The sequence below is a fragment of the Cupressus sempervirens genome, chromosome 10, assembly GCF_028749045.1.
Source record: "Cupressus sempervirens isolate cs-2001-9-10 chromosome 10, ASM2874904v1, whole genome shotgun sequence".
Taxonomy (NCBI): domain Eukaryota; kingdom Viridiplantae; phylum Streptophyta; class Pinopsida; order Cupressales; family Cupressaceae; genus Cupressus; species Cupressus sempervirens.
In genome coordinates, this window is record NC_143127.1 from 213326086 (window position 1) to 213348335 (window position 22250).

Consider the following 22250-nt stretch of genomic DNA (forward strand, 5'->3'; position numbering starts at 1 on the left):
TAGGAGAATTAGAGGAAACTTATTTGTTGAAGAGGCAATGAGGGTCAATGTTCCCAATTTGCATTATAGCCCACCAATTTGTGATCACAAAAGGGGGTTGGATTTGTCTATATAAAATACTAGAATGGTATAAGATAGCTATCTTTCATCCCCATTTTTGTGACACTAAGGGATTCTATAACTTTGCCTTTAGGGAAAGAATCAATCTTTGAAAAATTGATCATGAGTCATATTTTCCTAAAGACATAATAAGAAATGAGTTCTCCTTGTAAGAACAGGAAACCAAGGAAGAAAAATGGAGAGTGTTCTCAAGGGTTTTGGATTTTATTCATTATTTTGATGAAAATTATAGTCCTCTGGGTAATGCCATCATAGAGGTAGATAGGATAAATAAACTCATGATTATTTTCCCTAAAAAAATGTAAACTATGAATGAGAGAAAACATTTTTTTATTAATACTTATCCAAATAAGGCTAAGGAGGTAATGAGGAGACTGGGATTCACTCCCAATCTAGGGGCAAGACAATTGATTATCGAAAAAAGGCTAGGCTATAATATAATTCAAAATAAAAAGGCCACTATGGATAATGGAAAATAAATAATAGCATCCACTAGTGTTTCCCTAGAAGAAATACCCAATGAGCCCTCTCCTAAGAGGAAAAAATTAATGAAGCAACAGGGTCCTCACACTAAGGAATATTCACCTACACAATCCACTTTGTGGATTGAAGAGGAACAATTTTCTAAAGAAAAAATTGAACAACTAGGGTCCCAAGGGGGAATTTTTATCACCCAGGTATAATTAGATGAGGGAACCCCCCAAGAGCCCCCTATGCCAAGCCTTGAGATGACAGTGGCAGATTTCAAGGGAAAGGAATTGAACCCTGTGATAGAGTAGGCCAATCATCAATTTTTGTTAGATGACAGTTTTGTTAATTCCAAAGCCTTCCATCAATTTGCATGGAGGACAAACATAGGAAAATATGAGGAAAGATGCAATAAATTGAAGGTGGAGCATCTGGAGATTGAAGATGCAACCATTCAAACACAAGTAAAAGAGGAAATGATAAAGGAATTTCAAAGCCTGACGCCTAAGGAAGGGACAGAAATGGTAAGAGCATTAGGTGTTTTATTGCTTCCCAATTGGGATATAGTAGATGTTCTAATTCTTAATTCTATTTCCAATAAATTAGAGACATTGTACCAATACAAAAAGGAGATCTCAGGTGCTAATTTCAGTTCAAACCAAGATACTTTGGTTATCTAGTCCATTTGAAAAGCATCTAGAACAATGTCTCTGCAATCAAATAATACTGGGTTGATTGGAAATTTGATTGTAAAAAGAGTGTAGGATACAACTTCTACAGAGGTATCACATTTAAGTTCTGAGACATCTCAATTAATTGTGGTTTCTACAAAGAAAGATGAGAATAAGAGATTGGAATTGCAAGCCAAGTATGAGAGAGTTTTGGAGGCATATAATAAAGAAGTTCATAAAAGAATTCAACTTGAAACTAAAAACTAAGGTAATGGGGAGATCTTCTAGGCCAAGAATCACATATTCCCACTCTCCAGTGGAGCCCTTTAAATCCTCTCCTCTCATAGAAATACCAAAGACCCCACAAAGGCCACAATACTACATATCGGAAGAATTTGAAGAAGAAAAGAGCAAACTATGGGCATTGTATGTAGAGTTGAATGTGCAATATGAAGACAAATTAAGAAAGGCTCTCATGTATCTAATAGATCAAATTGAATGGCTATTATTTTATTATCAATTAGAAAGAACAATAAATATGTAGGATGAAATAAAAGCAAGTGATGAGGCCTTGAACCCTATTGTCAATAAGTGGGATAAGAGAAGATAATAAATTACTTTTTTGTGTTATTCTATCATAAGGTCTTCTCATGACCATATTGAAAGAACCTATGATATCATTAATGATCTTCCAAAATTTGATGATAAAAGAGTTTAGCTACAAAGAAGAATAGTTGGCTACTTGGATAAGTATAAGAGCTAGAAATTTGATTTATTCCCACATGCTTTGGATAGAAAAAATAAATTGAAAACTAAAGATGAATGGGCTAGATAATTAGATGATCTATTTTGTCTAAGAATGAATAAAGTTATTAATGAGATAAGACATGCATGGTGGGCCACCACAATAGAAGAAATGGTGAAGGTCCAGATATTCTTTGATTCTTTGAAAGAATATTTTGTTAATATTGACGAAGAGGGTGAATATGTTATTAAGAAGCAACAAGATATTCTGCAATTTAATTGGCTAGATGACACACTTTTTGACAAGGAAGGAGCTAAAAGTGATGATGATGAGACACATGAAGATGAAATATAGATCATTAACTCACTTCCACTAGTGCATGGGAAAGAAGAAGACAAAGAAAGGCAATCATCTCGTGTGAAGGATACAGCAGACTAGATGGATGATGTGGCAAAAATGAAACCAAATATAACTATCACCTTGGTAGTACATGATGATAGAAGTGGAAATTCCAGAGTAGAGGTGAATTTGTAGGAATCAAAGCCTGACACATCACTAGAAAATTTGATAGCTACATATGTCAAAGATTTAGAGTGAATAAAGGCCAATCATGGGATTTGTAGCATTTGAAGATGTAATAGAAGAGGGGCCTACCAAGAGAATAATATGATGTATTACCTTTCTGTTACACAAAATTTTGTATTTTCTTGTTAAGAAAAATGTAAATATCTTTTGTAAAAGGATGCCTGTCAATTCTCGATGTCTGAAGCTTGTTGTATCTCACTCTATATAAGTGAGATTCCAAGGCTAGAGAAGGGTTCAATTTCTAGTACAATTTGAGTTTATATTGAGTATGGTTCAATCTAGTTTAGGTTTACAAAACTTATGATGTATTCTCTCTTCAAATACTTTGAATATATTGACTTTACAGGGGTCTAATGTCTTGTCTAGAGTCCTTCAGAGTTTTATTGCAATTGTATACAATTCTTCAAAAGGAGATTAATACAAAATTGAATTGTCCCCATATTTTTTCTTATTGAATTTTTTCTCCTTTTTTATTACGTGGTTATTTTGATATTGTATAAGCAAAGCTTGTCCACTCGAATGCAATTCACTTAGGTCGTATGTCAATTCATTATTGCTATTGATTCAATGAATTAAGTAAATGCTATAGTGAATTTGATGGGGTTGCTATGGTAATAGAAAGGATGTCTATAAGAATGAATTATGGTAAGAATTGTTGATAATATTTGTTGTAATGCAACAAATCAGATCTATAAACTAGAGCGGACTTTGAACCCTAATGGAATAGGCACTGATCTAATTAATCCAATCTGTAAATAGGTAGACCATAAATAAGCACCAAGCCTAAAATCAAAATCAACTTTATTTTACTATTTGAAGAGTTTCAAGGATGGTCAACACTTGATTACATGTAACCTTTAACATTTAGTTAGCTACTATTGCTAGAAATACTTGCAAATCTGAGAAGAATTCTGACCAAATCTATTTATAAGGGGTGTATATCATCTGAAAATGTTAAGGAATCGGTAACTATGTATATATCAGACTTAGAAGATGATAATTAGAATGAAACTAATAAAATTCTATATATCAGACTTAGAAGATAATAATTAGAATGAATCATCCCTTAGGTATACCCACCTTGGTTCTACAAATCCTAAAGAATAGAAAACCAATCTCAATTTTGTTGAAGTTAGATCCAAACGGTATGCACACATAATTGTTAATTAGGAATTAGCTAATCTGTAGATTTGTGAGCATTATTACTTTGGTATTGAACTTTTGTTATTCAATAGTTGAAAAACACCAACACATCCTCAACATACCCAATCTATATTTCACAATGATCTTGTTAATAGTTCTAGAATTAGTACACATTCTCCATTTTCCATTCTTCTTAGGTGCTAATACAATAGGTACAAAACATGGACTCAAAATTTCTCTAATTAATCCCTTCTGTAGTAATTCATGCACTTGTTTGTTAAGTTCTTCATACTATGTAGATGTCAATCAATATGGTGCTTTGTTCAGAAAACTAGCTCCAAGAATCAGATCTATACAATGGCATATACTTCTCAATAGTGGTAAACCATTAGGAATATCCTTAGTAACAATATCCTTATACACATTCAACAATTCTACAGTTTCTTCTAGTACTCAACTACCACTATCTACTATCACTCGATCATTACTAGCTTCTGTTGCTCGATTATTACTACCAACACTTGATCCTTTAGGAAATATAGCAAAACAAACTTGATCTTTCTTCACTTATTTTTCAAATTTCTTTCTATTAATCATGGAAATTCTCATAGATGGTACACTTAACCTCATTTAGATTTTCAATCAAAGGTAGCAATACTTTCTTCTTCCCATTCACCCATAGAGTATATCGATTCTATCTTCCATCATGTACAACATATCTATCATATTGTCAAGGTCTACCCAAAAAAGTATGACAACAACCCATAGGCATAATATCACACAAAACCTCATCAAAGTAATGTCTAATCTTAAACTTCACAACATATTTCTAACTTACCAGTATCTTATGCTCATCTTTGATCCATGAAACATGATAGGTTTTAGGATGCTTCAGCCTCTACAAATGAAACTTTATAACCAACTCTTTTGATGTCAAATTTGTAGAACTTCCACTATCAATGATCATCTTGTAGCATTTTCCATCCATCTTACATCTAGTCTTGAAAAGACTTTTTCTAAGGATAGGTTCCTTATCACTTCCCTTATTACATAAGGTTCTTCTCACCATCATACTTTCTCTAGCATTAGGTGCACTTGGTGAACTCTTAATGTCTCCTCGAATCACAAAGTTTCTATTATCTTTCCCACTTTTAGAGAATTTACATTCAAAAGATCTATGCCCTTCTTTACCACATCTGAAACAATTACCACAAAAACCACCTCTAGAATAAGAATGACCTCTTCCTTGGTAAGAACTAGTACCTCCTTGGTATGAACTACCACCTTTCCATTTGGTCTTGTCTTTCTCATCATTCCTACATTTAGATTTTCCCTTATCTTGCACATAACTGTCAGATCTACCACCTTCACCATAAGATCTACCTTTACCTCTTTGTCTTTGTGCATTCTTCTTTGTCAAGATCTTATTAGCCTTCAAGGCATATTGATATGCTTCTTCCACACTTTCCAATATCACTAAACTTGTCTCATCTTGAATTCTAGATCTCAATCCATTTAGATATCTTATAGTTATCTCAACATCATCATCCACATGTCCAAATTTGATGTCCAATCTATATAATTCCTCAGTATACGCTTTCATGGTCATGTCTCTTTGTCTCAACTTTTGCATCTTTCTCAATAAGCTATCTTAGTAATCAGCAGGAAGGAATTTGTTCTTTACCTTGTTCACCATCCTCAACCAAATCTTGATCTTCTCCTTTATTCTTCTATGTCTATTAGTTTGTAAATTCTCCCACCATAGTGAAACATGATCTATCAACCTAGTAACTACAAGTTTCACCTTCCTATTATCAGAATTGTTTTCATACTCAAAGAAATTCTCCATATGAGAGATCCAATCTAACATAGAATTGGTGTCCAATTTTCCATCATAAGGAACAACTTCTACAGTAGGCTTTGAATGTGCCCTAGGCAATATTATTAGCAATCTTTCCTCATCTTGATCTTCTTCAAGTTCTGGATTAGGGTTTGGTGCTAGTACTTCATCATCACTCACATCCTCAAGATGTGCTCCTCTCCTCTAGGATATCTCCACAACATCTAATCTATTTGAAATTTGTCTCAATGCATCTAATATAGTATTATTGACATTTTCTCTATGACAAACCATCTTTACAAATTAGGTTCATACAAGATCATAACCCTCTACAAGTTATATGTCAAATCTATAGATCTGCAACCCTACAACCAAATCCAAATCAGGGTTCTACATGATCTAGTCTTCACAAGGACAAACCTCAAGCTCTGATACCATCTAATACAAGGAGGGAGAGAATAACTAGGGCCGAAGGCACACCTAGTAATCCAAATCAACCTTGTAGAGTGAACACAACTATAGTGCTTGCCCCTAGTTTACATTTTTCTTTTATTGTCAAACTCTTTTAGGACAATTTTATGCTTATGATTAGTAGCATTGTTTTGAGATTATTAGATATTGTTTTAGATTGAGTTGATTTATGATGAGATTGCATGGTACTATATACTTCATGTATGCATGATGATTATTATAGTATTTTTGGTTATTGATGATGATTAGTTAGATGGATTATCATGTGTTTTCTTATGGATGCTTACCCCATATTCCATGCATATGGTGAGCATGTATGTTTTCTTTATGTATGACATTTCTAATGTTGTTAAGAAAGGGAGTCATAATCATGTGCTAGTCAAGATCTACATGATGCACCACTTCCTAAAATTGAATATCTTGGAATTCCTTGTCTAGTAATTTTGCAAATTAGATAATAAACCAAGAAGGTTTTTGAGGTTTTTTTTTTAAAGGAAAAATTTAAATAGAGAATTTGAATGGTTAATCATATTTTCCAGATTAAGGCTAGAACTTTTTATTAAATATATATATATATATATTTAAAAAAGGGGTTACTCTCTTCTTTAAAATTTATATATTATAAAATTTAATAAAATAAAATCTGTTGAAAAAAATGATTTGTAAAGAAAAATATATTTAAAAAAATTTAAAATTTGGAAGGGGTGGGGAAATTACCACACCCCCTAGGTCATACCTACCACCATAATGGTTGCGGCAGCAGGCCAGACTAAATGCCCTAGCAGCATTGAATGCTGCCTGTGGTGGCAACCAAGCCTACAGCTACAGGACAAAAACTGGCAAGCCTTTTAAATCAATATGTCAATTTTATTTTAAATAAAGTTTTATTTATTTATTTTTATATAATATAATTTAAATTTAAATTGTTGTTTTATTAATAATTTTAAATATTTTTTATTAATAAAATTTATTAATAGTAATTTATTAATATTATTAAATTAATTAATAATTAATGAATATTAAATTATTAAAGAATTTCATTAATAATTTTTTAATTAATATACACTAATATTAATATAGTTTTAGTTAAAATGTATTAATTTAATTTAATTTAAATGAAAGATTAATATGATTACCCTATACAATTATTAATTAATTAAATTAAATTAAATTAAATTAAGTTTAATTAATAACATAAGTTCATTAATGAAGTTAAAAAATTTACTTAAATCGTTAATTTTAATAATATTGATTTTAATAAAATTATAAGTTATTTTATTTGAAAATCAATGAGTATTAGTTTAATAATTTAAATAAATAATTACCCTTTCAAAATTTTTTGGAAATTGACTTTAAATATAATGGGGTGATTCTATATTTTATTCATACAAATGAATGGGTTAACTTGTAGGGTAAACTGAGAATCTTATGTACTCGAAACATTAATAGAAATGCAAACTAAAACCTTACATTTAACTCAATCATGTGTTTTCAAACTCAAACTAAACTATGAAACATATGCTTTGTTATCTATATGCTATCTATGTTTTGGGTTTGGGTTGGCCTAGTTTTGACTAGTCTAAGGATGTTACTAGAGGCTTGGGGGTTTTGTGATTGTGATGTTATGCTGAATTGATCTTGATCTTTTAAACTCAACCATGGTAATGTGTCTAGTATACTCTATGATGAGTTTGTATTTATTATTCATTATTGCTTTCCAGTGTTCTTGTGTGACATACTTGACTTAACCTTTTTGAGTCTTTAATCAGTTATATTTGAATTTCTTTCCAATCGCTTTTATAGGACAAAAGTGGTTGTGTCATTTGTCTTAGTGATGTCATGTTATGACATATTTGACTTAACCATTTTGAGTCTTCGATTAGTATTTTTGGTATGTTTTCCAATTGCTCATAGAGAACTAATGTGATTATTGTGATTATCTTTTGATGCTTTGTAGTCACTTGTATAGGGCTGAGGTGAAATTTTTTATTCTTTGATTTGTACTCTTATGAGCCTAGGGTAGGTAATCTATATGCTTAGTTGGGAAATGGCTTGCAATGGCAGTTGGGGCCCAAAGTCACTGCCAAGGTAACTCATTGTAATTAGTTTAATAAGTGATAACATTTTGTAAGAATTTTCCTTAGGGAAAAATTCACCCAAGATCAAAGAACTCAAGCATAAGAAAAATAATACACTAGAAAAGAGTATGATTAGAATATCAATATGTATTCGATTCAATGTAAAAGTACACTAGGAGTGCATTTATATAAAGGCCTCTGGAATGCTTCTAGAATGCATAGGAATCAACATCATGATAAGTCATACAACTAGGCACATGTCCATCGAAATAATGCTTATCCTTCATTAAGCATAGGAGTAACTGTGATGATGAGAGGATAAGCCTACAAAGGTGTAGCATGCAAATTTATGTTGTTGACACTGTGTGCTAAATTAGGAGTGTGAATAACTATGTTGTCTACATGACAACTCAGTTAATTATGAAAAATACAATGTTGTAGACACCATGTTCTAAATTAGAGTTTCTTACTTCTGTATTGTCAGCATTACAACTCATGAAAGTATGCAAACTCCTAAGTGTCTCACTAAATAAATAATAAAGTAATACAATATAATAAAATAATTCATTAACTTGAGTAAACTTAAGTAAAGTGTAAATTGTAAATATGCATTCACATCGACAACCCCCTTAAGTGCAACTTAGGGGAATGCACTGAAGCTCACAAAAGCTAGGATGAAATGCATAATGGGTCCTGGTTACTAGGCCATGTTAGGTACCCATATACAAAATGAAAATGCAATCTCTCATAAAGCAGAGAAAGAGGGAAAGCCTCATGGGAAAAATCCTGCCTCAAAAAGAGAGATGAAAAGACAAGATGCATAGTTGGATAGAGTAATCAAGACCCCCCCATTATGATATACATCAAGTATATACAATAGTGAAGAATGAGAAGAACAAGACGTCATAAGAGGAAAAAATCTCCCCCATAAGAAAGAAGAGGAAGAAGAGGAAGAGAGACAAGGTAGTCCCCCCTTAATGAAGAATGCCGATAGTGATTGCCAGTGGAAGGTAGAAGTTTTTCCACAAGTGTAGAATGATGTTCCTCCCCTTTGGAAGAAACAATGGAAAAGGTACAATCCTGAAGATGTATGGTGGCCCTAAAACCTACTCATCTATCTCTATGTCAATGATGATGGTCGCCCCTTCCAACACTACTAAAAAGAATAGATGTAGATCTGGCAAGGATGTAGGTACAACCTGTTCCAAAGAACCAATAGTCTCAACTAATAAAGGGACCTTCAATAAATTCTATTCATAAGGATCCACAATCACATCAACCTATGAAGATCAATTATGTAGAGAATGGACATAAGGGTTAGAGTCAGCCTTCGTAACAACTATAGAAGGATCATCTTCATCAAAGAGAAGATGTAAATCATCAAGGATGTCTCCCAAGCCTATTATCTATGATTCCATGAAAAAACCTACAATGTCTGCCATGTAATCATCCCCTATTGTTGAAGTTGGAAGACAAGGTCTACCCTACTGTCTAGACCTATCACTGTGGCAATGTATGCATGTAGACTCTACTGATGTTGTGACTTTTTGATGCAACTATTGATAGAACCCCACATATCTAAATCTTTTAAAACACTATCACTGGTGTCACTATCAATTTCCATAGTATATGAAGTGCAAAGAGGATTGGAGGATAAGTTAGGTGAAATTTCCTCAAAGTGTACATCCTTCTCCATAAATATCTCATGTGTCTCAGGATCCATAAGTTTGTATGCCTTAACACTATTTTGATAACTGATGAAAGTACAAGACCTAGGTGTTGGTGCCTTGTATCCTCTAGAAGATATGTTTTCCCATGCTGGACAACTAAAGATTCTGAAGTGACTCACAACTAGTTTTCTACCACACCATGCCTCAAAAGGAGTCTTACCATCTAAGGCATTAGGAGGAGATCTATTAAGTATGTGAGTGGCACTGCTAATGTCTTTGACTTCAAGTGTTGGATTAAGAGACTTGGATTGTATCATGTAACTTGCCATGGACTTAAGAATTCTAATCCTCATAGCTGCAACATCTATCTTGTGCAGATTGAATGCTGGTGGATTCTGAATATCAATTCTCTCAATTTTGCAAAAATCTTTGTCTTTTGTCCACATATTTTATTTCATTGTCCATCCAAAGAACCTTGATGGATTTCCTTGATTTCTATTCAACATGAATCTTAAAGGCTTGAAGCTTGTCCAACACTTCATTCTTGTGATGAAGAAAATAGACCCATGTGAAGCATGAAAATTCATCAATGAAACTAAGGATGTAGTGGCCTTGGCTGACTGATGTCACTGCCAAAGGACCTGCTAAAACCATGTGAATCAACTAAAGAACAATTGGTGCTCTTGAAGACTTCCCTTTATCAAAATTCTCCTCTAGATGCATATCCATTGAACATGATGAACACTCACTCTTAGAAAAGTTAATGTTAGGTAGACCTTTGATCATGTGTTTTGAGAAAAGTTGCTGAAGATAGCGGAAGGCAAGATGACCAAACCACTCATGCCATAGTTTGATTTGTGAATTAGATTGAGTTAACAAGGCATGTAAAGGAGACTTAGGAACAAAGTGGAAGAAGTAATAAAGCCTCTTGTCATGATTGACTTCCCCACTACAACCAATGAATCATCTCTACGGCTATGCACCATTACTGAATCTGGAAGGAACTCAACTTTGTTGCCATCTCCAAGGTGAGTGATTTGGTAAATTGAGGGGTGATTAAAACTAAGGTTTGGAACATAGAGAATGTCTTTGAATTCCCCATTTTCCACCTACACAAGTCCTTTCCCTTCAACTTCCATTTTAGTATCATCTCCCACAAAGATGTATGGTACTTGTGACTACTTCAATAAAATAAATTTTCCCTTTGAAGAACCCATATGATAGGAGGCACCTGAGTCAAGAATCCATTCTGATGAAGAACTTGTATTTGCCATAAATGCTCACCCTTTTTGCTTTAAAGAGGTTGGAGTTGAATCCTTGGAAGTACCTAGCACTTGAATTTTGTTCTTCTTCTAACTCATCAATTATTTTACTCTTGCAATGATGCTCATCATGATTTGGCTTCTTGCAATATGCACAAATTTTTTTTCTCCTTCTTTTCATTACTTCCCTTCTTGTTGGAAGAAGAATTGCCTTGCTGTGAGGAGGATTGTTGTGTCTCAGATTGTGATTTTTTCTTCCACTACTTGTTGTTTTTGTTGTTAAAACTTCTTCCTCCTTGAATTGAGTGGTTCTCATCACTAGCCACCAATGATTTGGTTTTTGATGTCATGAGAAGTCCCAAATATATCAAGTGAGATTGTTCAACAATCAACATCTCTGCAAATCCATCAAATGTAGGCTTTTAGAAAGCACTTCCCATCGTCAACCTATGATTATTATAACTCAAAACAAAGGAAGCACACTCTGAAGGTAGCCTCTTTGGGATGTGATGAATGAATTTTTGATCCTTCATGGGATTTCCACAATCTTTATTTAGTGCCCTATACTTATTGGCTTTGCTGATGTAATCTTGAATTGTATCAAAGTTCTTTGGATCTAATAGAAGGAGATCATCCTCAATCTGAAAACCCTTTTCCGCATCCACCTTACCATACAATGTTTCATGTTTGTCCCATGTAGGTTTGGATTCCTTGAAACTAGAAATGTGGAAAAAGAGATCTCTATGTACACAAAAATTGATAATTCCTAAAGCCTATTGGTCTATAATTTTCTAATCAATGAGTTCTTTAGCATCAGGGGCTTTTGGAATTGTACATCAACATAAAGATTTAGACCTTTTTCCAGTAACCTACTCCATACAATATCTCTCCATGTAGAATAATTATATGAAGTTAGAATTGGACATTTAGGTCAACCCATGATGTAGAAAAGTAAAAGAGCACAAGAACACAATACAAACCCACCCCCCGCCCCCCCCCCCTTTCACTCAATCAAAAGACCCCTCCCCCAAAAAGATGTTTTTGGCACTTTATATGTAGTGCATGTACAATAAGCCACTTTTCAAAATTTACAAAGTGGATTTTTTATTTTTCTATTTACAACTACCATTTGAGGCCCAAATCTGTCACTAAGTACTATAGCTCAAATGTACAACAATTTTGAAAACTAATCAAAGCATCACAATGCATAAAAGGTCCTCAGTATAAAAGTGAGATTTTTGTACACACAATCATAGAATCTAAATGCAGATTTGGAAAGTACACAAAAAATAATGCACTTTTAAAAAAAAATAGAACCTAAAAAAGTGTCCAAATGAGCCCGTACGGAGCGTTTCAAGTTGCAAAATGTAGGATTAACTAGGTACAGTCACCAAAAAATGTAGTTTCTCACAAATCCTTGCACCAAAACTAGAAAAAAACACCACCACTAAAAAGTTCAAAAAATTCTACCCAAAATCTTAAAAAGCACCTAATTTGGAGTCTAGATGACTAAGTTATGGGCTTTCAAAGTCAGGTTGCCAAATCAAAACTACATCTAAAGAGGGGTCTAGGTAGAAAATTGTGAGCTTAAATTTGATGGTCAAATGGTCATCACTACAATTATAAAATGCTAGGGAATAATGGTAAAATGACCATCAAATTTAACACTATGTTTGGCTAACATCAGCAAAAAAATAGCCAGCTGGGTGATATGTCAGATGATGTTAGCATATGGCTTGCTAACTATGTAGGTCCATAATGTATAGAACATATGGATGGGCGAGTTGGCAAGTATAGAAGTCCAATGTAGCATAGTGATGTGGCAATATATCACACTACTAATGTGTATTGGGGCCTACGTGGTAGATGTTGCATTGGATGTCCACATGACACTATTGCTATACTTGGTGTTAACTCAGTGATACACATGGCTGATCTATTTGCCCACTGATGAGCTATTAGGATGAGTGAAAATGGTCATTGCAGAAAGTCTCACATGGTCATTTTGGAGTGGTGCCACATAAAGGGTGTTGTGGGAGGTCTACACCAAATGTTGTTGCCAAAAATTGTCTCAGCAATCAAGAGTTTTGTGCCGATGGGGAGCAATTTTTGGAGCCAAAAAATAAAGTGGGCATTGAAGAACGTTTGTTGTCTACTATTCTAAACACTAGAAAGTGTAACCCAAAAATTACAAAAAACACTAAAATTCCTTTGCGGTCATCAAGCCCTCATTTTTAGTCCCACATTGGCGATTTAAAAACACTTCATTGAATAAAAGGTAAGGCCTATAAATAGCAAGTAAATGTGCCAAGTGTTAGAAATCTGATTGAAAAGCTCATTGTTGAAGATCAAAGAGGGAGATTGTTGCAAAGAAGGAAGATTTTTGTTAATAGAATGTTTTCAATCTTAGTTTTGTCATTGATGTCAAACCTTCTATTTGTAGGAATGACACTTGCTTATAAGATCAGTGTACTATCACTTAGTTGATTGATGAAGAGGATTTCATCAACAAGATGTAACAAGAGCACCTAAGGGAAAGGTTGAGTTATGATGTTGTAATGAAGTGTAGGGATTTGTTAAGACAGTGGTTAAATGATGTAGTAATAACATACTCAAGGATACAGAGGTTGGTCACACTTAGAAATATTAGGGGAAGAAGTTGTAACAAGGTTGACTGCAAAGCTTAAACTAAGATCTTTAGTGAGTGCTGAGCAAGTTAGTTGAAGCCGAGAAAATTCTCAGTTGGAGCCAAGTAATAGAAAATTCTATTTTGTACCAAGTAATCTTCAAGTGCTGAGTAAAGATCATGTGCCGAGCATCAGGAAAATCTTGGTGTTGAGTGATCTTCTGGTGCTGACCATCAAAAAAAATACAGTTGATGTCGAGTAACATAGTATGTGCCAAGCACTAGTATTTCAATAGTGCAGAGTTGTTGCATTATTTTAAATTACGAAGATTTTCCAAATCTAAGCTGACCAAGTGGTTACCTTGAATTTTGTGAATGAATTGGAAGATAAGGATGATGAGTTGGTGGAACAAAAATCTGTGTAAACCATTTTTTGGTGAATTCTAAAAGATTATTCAAGAAGTTTCTAGAGGAAAAAAAATATGGGTTAGATGCAATGAATCCTACCTAATCCATGCAAATTGAAATTAAAGAATGGAAGAATCAAGTGGGGAAAGAACTCCAAGACTTCTTTTTAAGGAGTCATAGACCAAGAAGCAAATGTTGTTGATACTGTTACTGCTAAAGAGCCAAATCTACAAAGTGGTTAGAAGGGTGTCAAGGAGAAGACATCTAGGAGAAGGAAGAGCATAGAGGCTCTACTTCTCCAAGTAGTCATGAAGAGATGATTGCACTGGTACATTGAGTATGGAGACTCAAGGAGACTAAGCTTGAAAGGAGGATAAGCTATCAGAGTTGTAGAGATTGAAGTCCAGGCAAGAGTATGAGCTAAGAAGTGATCTAAGATCTACAAGTTAAGTTGTATGTTGTAGTTAGGTCAAATATTTTCTAACTCTCTAGCAATTGTATTAGATCTAAAAATCTTATGGACTTAGGTTGGTTTAATAGCCATTTGTAAATTCTTTAATAGGGTGGCATTCCAAGTGAATGTTCTAAAGTCCTCTAACCAAGCCCACTTCTAACAAGGTCACATTTAATAGTGTGTTATAAGCCTTTAACAGGATAGGCCTTTCAGAGGGCATCACTTTAGAAGAGTGAGAATTGAGTAGCATGTTACTGGTGAATTTTCCCAAATTGGATTTCCACGTAAATCACTGTGTTATGTGTTAATTTCTTACGTATTATGCTTGCATGTTGATTTATAGTAAATTGTTGATTAAATAAGTTAAAGCTTGGATGAATGAATGATTGAATGGGTTCACTATACTTAGTGAAAAAGTTTGAATAGGACATTTGGACTTTGAAAAATAATTCACCCCCCCCCAGTTATTCTAAAGCATTTCTAACAATTGGTATCAGAGCCATCTACTGATTTAGTTTCAAGATACTAGAAGTAGGAAGATCAAGATTTCCAAGAGAGAAGTTCCCAAGCTCAACAAAGACAAATTTTTTACATGGAAGAGTCTAATGAAATTTCACCTTGGATCAATAGGTGACTATGCACAAACCTTAATTAAAATAGAACATGCAACTCTAGTAGGACCTCTTACTTTAGATGATTTGAACAAAAAGAAGGAGCACAATCAAGCAATGCTGGAGATTGCCTTTGCACTTAACTATGCAAAATATGATGACATCAAAGATTGTGACACTACATTCCAAATGTGGAAAGCCTTATCAGATATATATGGAGGAGATTAGAATGTCCAGAGAGAAAAGAGAGAAAATTTAAGAGGAAAGTTTGATGACATGAAAATGGAGGAAGGTGAAAATGCTACTAAATATGTTGCAAGAATGAAATAAGTGGTAAGTGCAATAAGAATTCTAGGTGGTCAATTGGAAGAAGAAACTGTCATTAGAAAATACTTAAGAACTTTGCTCCCTATCTATGCTATTAGAGTTTTATCCATCCAAGAGCTAGGGTGTGTACAAAGAAACACACTAACCTTTGAAGGAATAGTGGGAAGACTTAGTGCATTTGAGTTGTCCAATTTTGACAACTATAGACCTGAGAACCTTGAATCTTCTTTCAAGGCCAAGATGACAATAAAAGACACTGAGGAGGAGACGTCAAGAAAAAAGATAAGAAAGGGAAAACATGCATCTAGTGATAGCAACACAGATGAGGAAGATGTGGAACAGTTAGAAGCACTACTAGCTAGGAGATTTCATAGAGGTAAAGGTAAATTCAAAGGTAAGCTCCCTATCATATGTTTCAATTGCAATGAAGTAGGTCATATTGCTGCAATATGTACATAGAAGAAGAACTACAAAGAAGGAAACAAGTAAAGGAAAAAGAGAGAAGATGATAGCAAAGACTACAAGGAGAAAGGAAAAAGATGTTACATTATTGAAGAAGATTCTGATGAGAATGATGATGAAGTAGTCTATGTAGCCATGATGGATGAATTAGATAAAGATGAAGATGAAGCAACAACATTGGTTACCTGTGTGAACAAGAATGACAAGTGGATCATAGATAGTGGATGCTCACATCACATGAAAAGAGATAAAAGTAAGTTTGTTACCTTTACTCAATATGATGAAAATAGTGTTAGATTTGGTAATGATGCTCCATGTCAAATCAAAGGAAAAGGCTCTATTAAGTTTATAGAGAAAATTTCATGTGATAATGCATACTATGTCGAAGGATTGAACTACAACTTGTTGAGTGTATCACAGTTAGGCAATGTAGGTTGCAAAGTTGAATTTGGAAAAAAAACTGCTAAGATCTATGACACTAATGGAAATCTAATAGGAAAGGGTGAACAAACTAGGACTAATCTATTTTACCTAGATATGGAAAATTCAACATGTCTTGTTGTGAGATTTGATGATATGTGGTTGTGGCATAAATGACTGTGTCATGTTAATTTTGAAAATCTAATTAGCATCTACAAGAAGAACAAAGTCAGAGGGTTGCCTAAATTTAAGAAACCTGAAAATACGATGTGCAAACAATGTCAACTAGGGAAGATAACTAAATCTAGTTTCAAAAGAAAAACATCCATGCCCAAAGAATTACTAAAGTTAGTCCATACAGACTTATGTGGTCTAATAGAAGTGCAAAGCTACCTAGGAGACAGATACATATTGCAATTTGTAGATGACTATTCTAGGATGATGACTGCTATGTTTTTAAAGAAAAAATCTGATGCATTTCAAATGTTTAAGTGGTATTTGGCCAGAGTTGAAAAGGAAAAAAGAAAGAACCTGAAGTGCCTAAGGTCAAATAAAGGAGATGAGTTCACATCAAAAGAGTTTGAAATATTTTGCGATGACAAAGGTATCAAAAAGTAAACATCAGCACCAAGAACTCCACCATAAAATGGTATTGTTGAAAGAAGGAATAGGTCAGTGATTGACTATGCTAGAACCTTGATGATGGAGAAAAATGTTGCACTAAAGTACTAGAGAGAAGCTCTAAGTACTATAGTCTACACACTAAATAGAGTTCAAGTCAAGAAAGGTACAAATGTAACACCTTTTGAATTTTGGTATGGTCACTCACCCAATGTTAAACATTTCAAAGTATTTGGTTGTAAATGTTATATTCTTAAAGATACTAGAAATGGAAAGTTTGATACAAAAAGTGATGAAGGCATATTCCTTGGATATTCCACTAGAAGGCATATAAGTGTTTGAATACTAACACTAACAAGATTGTAGAGAGTGCAAATGTAAATTTTGATGAGTCCAAGAAATTAGAGAATTATAGATCATTTCTATACTTCTATGAAGGAATGACTATTGAACACAGTGTTGCAAATCAAGTTGGTAATCAGCAAAAATATTCAGTATCTATCGAGTCTCAGCCTATGAATGTCAAACTACATTTAGAAGCCAAGTTGAAAAATGTAGAAAATGCACATTCTAACTCTAAAAATAGTACACATGAGAGGAATGATGAAATGCCAGATGAAGAAGAACAAAATGACTTTGAAGCTGAAGGTTCAAAGATAGAAAGAAGGATAGAACCAAGGTTAGCCAAGTATGTGAGAAGACATCACCCTACAGATCAAATCATTATTGACAAGGATGCCAGACCAATGAAAAGAAATATACAAAGGAATGAATCATGTATAATGAGCAAGGTTGAACCTAAAATAGTGAAATATGCACTACAAATGATGACTGGTATAAAGACATGGAAGAGGAGATAGATCAGATTGAGAAGAAAAAAATATGGACCCTAGTTCCCAGACCAGTTGATAAGAATGTAATTGGTACCAAATGGGTGTTTAGAAACAAATTTGATGAGAATAGTGTTATAACAAGAAACAAATCCATATTAGTTTGCAAAGGCTATGCACAAGAAGAAGGACTGGATTATGGAGAGACATTTGCCCATGTTGCAAAAATGGAAGGAGTAAGAACATTACTTGCATATGCTACATACAAAGGTTTCAAAGTCTACCAAATGGATGTGAAGTCTTCTTTTCTAAATGGTATAATAGAAGAGGAATTCTATATAGAACAACTAGAGGGATTTGTAGATGAGAAGAACAAGGACATGGTCTGCAAACTACACAAAGCACGTTATGGATTGAAGCAAGCACCTAGAGCATGGTATGAGAGATTGCACAAATATCTTGTGAAGATAGGATTTGAGAGAATAGATGACAAAAACAACTTATACATCAAAGATAAAAAAGATAAAGACATTTTGATATCAAAAATCTTTTTGGATGATATAATATTTGGAGGAAAAGATGTTATTTGCAAAGATTTTGTTGATCAAATGAAACATGAATTTGAGATGTCAATGTTTGGAGAAATCAAATTCTTTATTGGATTACAAGTATATCAATTGAAGCATGGCATATTTGTGACCCAATATCAAAATATATCAAGGAGATACTTAAAAAATTTGGGTTAGAAGATTCTAAACCAGTCAGCACACCAATGGCAATAGATCATAAGTTATCTAAAAGTGATGAGTCTGCTAAAGTAAATTAGGCATTGTATAGATCAATGATTGGAAGGCTATAATATGTTGTACATAGTAGACTAGACATTGCATTAGCTATTGGAATAGTGGCAAGATTTTTTGCAAATCCAAGAGAAAATAACTTAATGATAGTAAAGAGAATACTAAGGTACCTAAAAGAAATTGATGACTTTGGTTTGTACTACAAGAGGAGTGAAAAGTTTGAACTGAGAGCCTACACTGATATAGATTAGGGAGGTAACATTGATGATAGAAAAATCACAAGTGAAGGAGCACTCTTCTTAGGAAAAAGGTTGATTACATGGACCAACAAAAAGAAAAGCTACACCTCACAGTCTATTGCTGAAGCTAAATATGTGGCAGTTGCTTTAAATTGCACCATCATTATATGGATCAAACATTTGCTGCAAGGTATGAAGGAAGAGGTAAATGAGCCTATGATACTTTATTGTGATAATACAAGTACTATCAACATATCAAAGAACCCTATAATGCATGCTAAAACCAAGCATATTGCAATCAAGTATCACTATGTAAGAGAGTTGGTGAAGACAAAAAAGTGAAGATGGAATATGTTAACTCAAAGGAATAGATTGCTGACATCTTCTCAAAGACACTTCCTAAAGATGATTTTGAGTATCTTAGAGGCAAGTTAGGGGTGTTACCCCTAGCAAAGGCTACTTGAAGCAAGAAGCAAGAATGCCCTACATCAAATGAGCTGATTGTTGAAGATTTTACACATTATTGCAGAGGATGTTTACTTTGGGATTCATGCATATAGTAATTGATGTACTGAAGTCCCAAATTAGTCACAAGCAAGGTGACAAAGGGAGAAATTGAATGAATCTGCAAAGCTGCACTTACATATTAAGATGCTAATATGTGTTTGGTATTGTTCTCAAAGAGGGAGAAATAGTAGAAAATTGATCAACATGAGAAGCTGATTGAAGTAATCAAATGTTGAATAGAATAGCAGAAGATAAGCAATATAGAGGGAGAAAGACAAAGAGTAAGGATATAGTAGCAAAGAGGGAGAAGCAAAAATGAAGCAATTAGAATAGTAAAAGGAGATGTGAAAATTGTTGCTAATGTAATTACTTTTTGGCATTTGACTTACTATTCTAACCTAGTAAGTTTGTGGTTGAATAGTTTAGTCTGATGGTTGATTAGTTTGGCTTGCCATCAATGCCAAAGAGGGAGATTGTTGCAAAGAAGGAAGATTGTTTTTAAAAGAATGTTTTCAATCATTGTTTTGTCATTGATGTCAAACTTGCTATTTGTAGGAATGACACTTTCTTATAAGATCAGTGTACTATCACTTAGTTGATTGATGAAGAGGATTTGATCAACAAGATGTAACTAGAGCACCTAAGGGAAAGGTTGAGTTATGATGTTGTAATGAAGTGAAAGGATCAGTTAAGACAATGGTTAAATGTTGTATTGACAACATACTCAAGGATACAGAGGTTAGTTACACAAAAATATTAGGGGAAGAAGTTGTAACAAGGTTGACTACAAAGCTTAAACTAAGATCTTTAGTGGGTGCCAAGCAAGTTAGTTGAAGCCAAGAAAATTCTCAGTTGGAGCCAAGTAACAAAAAATTATATTGTGTGTCAAGTAATCTTCAAGTGCCAAGTGAATATTAGGTGCCAAGCATCAGGAAAATCTTAGTTGGTGTCGAGTGATCTTCAGGTGCCGAGCATCAAGAAAATACAGTTATGCTGAGTAACACGGTATGTGCCAAACACTAGTATTTAAATAGTGTTAAGTTGTTGCATTATTTTAAATGATGAAGATTTTCCAAATCTGAGCTGACTAAGTGGTTAGCTTGAATTTTGTGAATGAGTTGGAAGGTAAGGATGATGAGCTAGTAGCACAGAAATCTATGTAAACCATTTTTGGGCAAATTCTAAAAGATTATTCAAGAAGCTTCTAGAGGAAACAAAATATGGGTTAGATGCAATGAATCCTACCTAATCCATCATAATTGAAATTAAAAAATGGAAGAATCGAGCGGGCAAAGAACTCCAAGACTTCTATTTAAGGAGTCATAGACCAAGAAGCAAATATTGCTAATATTGTTGTTGCTAAAGAGCCAAATCTGCAAAGTGGTTAGAAGGGTGTCCAGGAGAAGACATCTAGGAGAAGGAAGAGCACATAGGCTATACTTCTAAAAGTAGTCATAAATAGGTGATTGCACTGGTGCATTGAGTATGGAGACTCAAGGAGACTAAGCTTGAAAGAAGGGCAAGCTATTAGAGTTGTAGAGATTGAAGTCCAGGCAAGAGTATGAGCTGAGAAGTGATTTGAGATCTGCAAGTTAAGTTGTATGTTATAGTCAAGTCAAATATTTTCTAGTACTCTCTAGAAATTTTATTAGATCTAAAAATCCTATGGACTTAGGTTGATTTAATAGCCATTTATAAATCCTTTAACAGGGTGGCATTCCTAGTGAATGTTCTAAAGTCCTCTAACTAGGCCCACTTCTAATAGGGTGGTTAAATCCTCTAACAAGATCACATTTAATAGTGTGTTGTAAGCTTTTAATAGGGTAGACCTTTCATAGGGAATCACTTCAGAACAGTGAGAATTGAATAGCATGTTACTGGTGGTTTTTCCCAAATTGGGTTTCCATGTAAATTGTTGGTGTTTGAAAATGTTACCTGTTTCCAATTACCCTAATGAGAACAAAAAATATCTAGGGGTAGCTAACTCCCATTATCAACACATCCATTTAGACACCAAGCCAACTGTAAGGCATGACCCTTCTTCTTCTTCAGGCTCTGGAAAACCTAGGCAGGTGGACCTACAGATTCTTTATATGGTACCAGTTATCAAAACATACACTCAATCTATTCAAAGCAGATAAAACCCTTATTTCTCCTAAGAACTCATGAAATAACACAGACCTATGATAGCTACATGCAGATCTATGAACCTCATAAGCTGAGTGAGGGAATTCTCTGATAGCTCTTCAACATGAAAGGGGAAAAGCATTTGATTTTTTATGTTGATTTCAACAACCCTCAAATATGCAGCAGTCAGAAAGTAATGACCATGTAGTTGATCAGTGCCTAGTCCATTGGGAAAATTCTAGATCACAAACATACATATGAATATTTGAGACATGTGTGTATCTTCAAATATAAATCTATCTATTTAACTTGTAAATAGACATCTATGTTCAGTTTAAAATCTCGTTCTTACCTGATATCCTCCTCAATAAATCTGCAACCCTGTTGATTTCTATGAAGCATTTACACAATTATTTGAATTATCAACAACAATGAAACAACATACAGTCTTAGGGGACTACAACTATGACCTAAACTCTTTGTTAAGAGATCGTAAAACATTGAAATTCAATGAGAATGGAGACAAGATTCAACTAAAACTTAATTATCTGCTACTCTTTGCATTATTTCCTTGAAAATATACAATCATATGCATGAAATGAAAGACATGAAACAACCTAACAGATATGAACTATCTGTATTTATCTTCCTATTGCTATTCACATGAGAGAAATTGCTGAAGAAATATATGGTATCACAGTATGGGAACATATCAAAACTAGATCCAAAATCTGGTATCTCAGTAGTGACTGGTTTTTCTCCAAA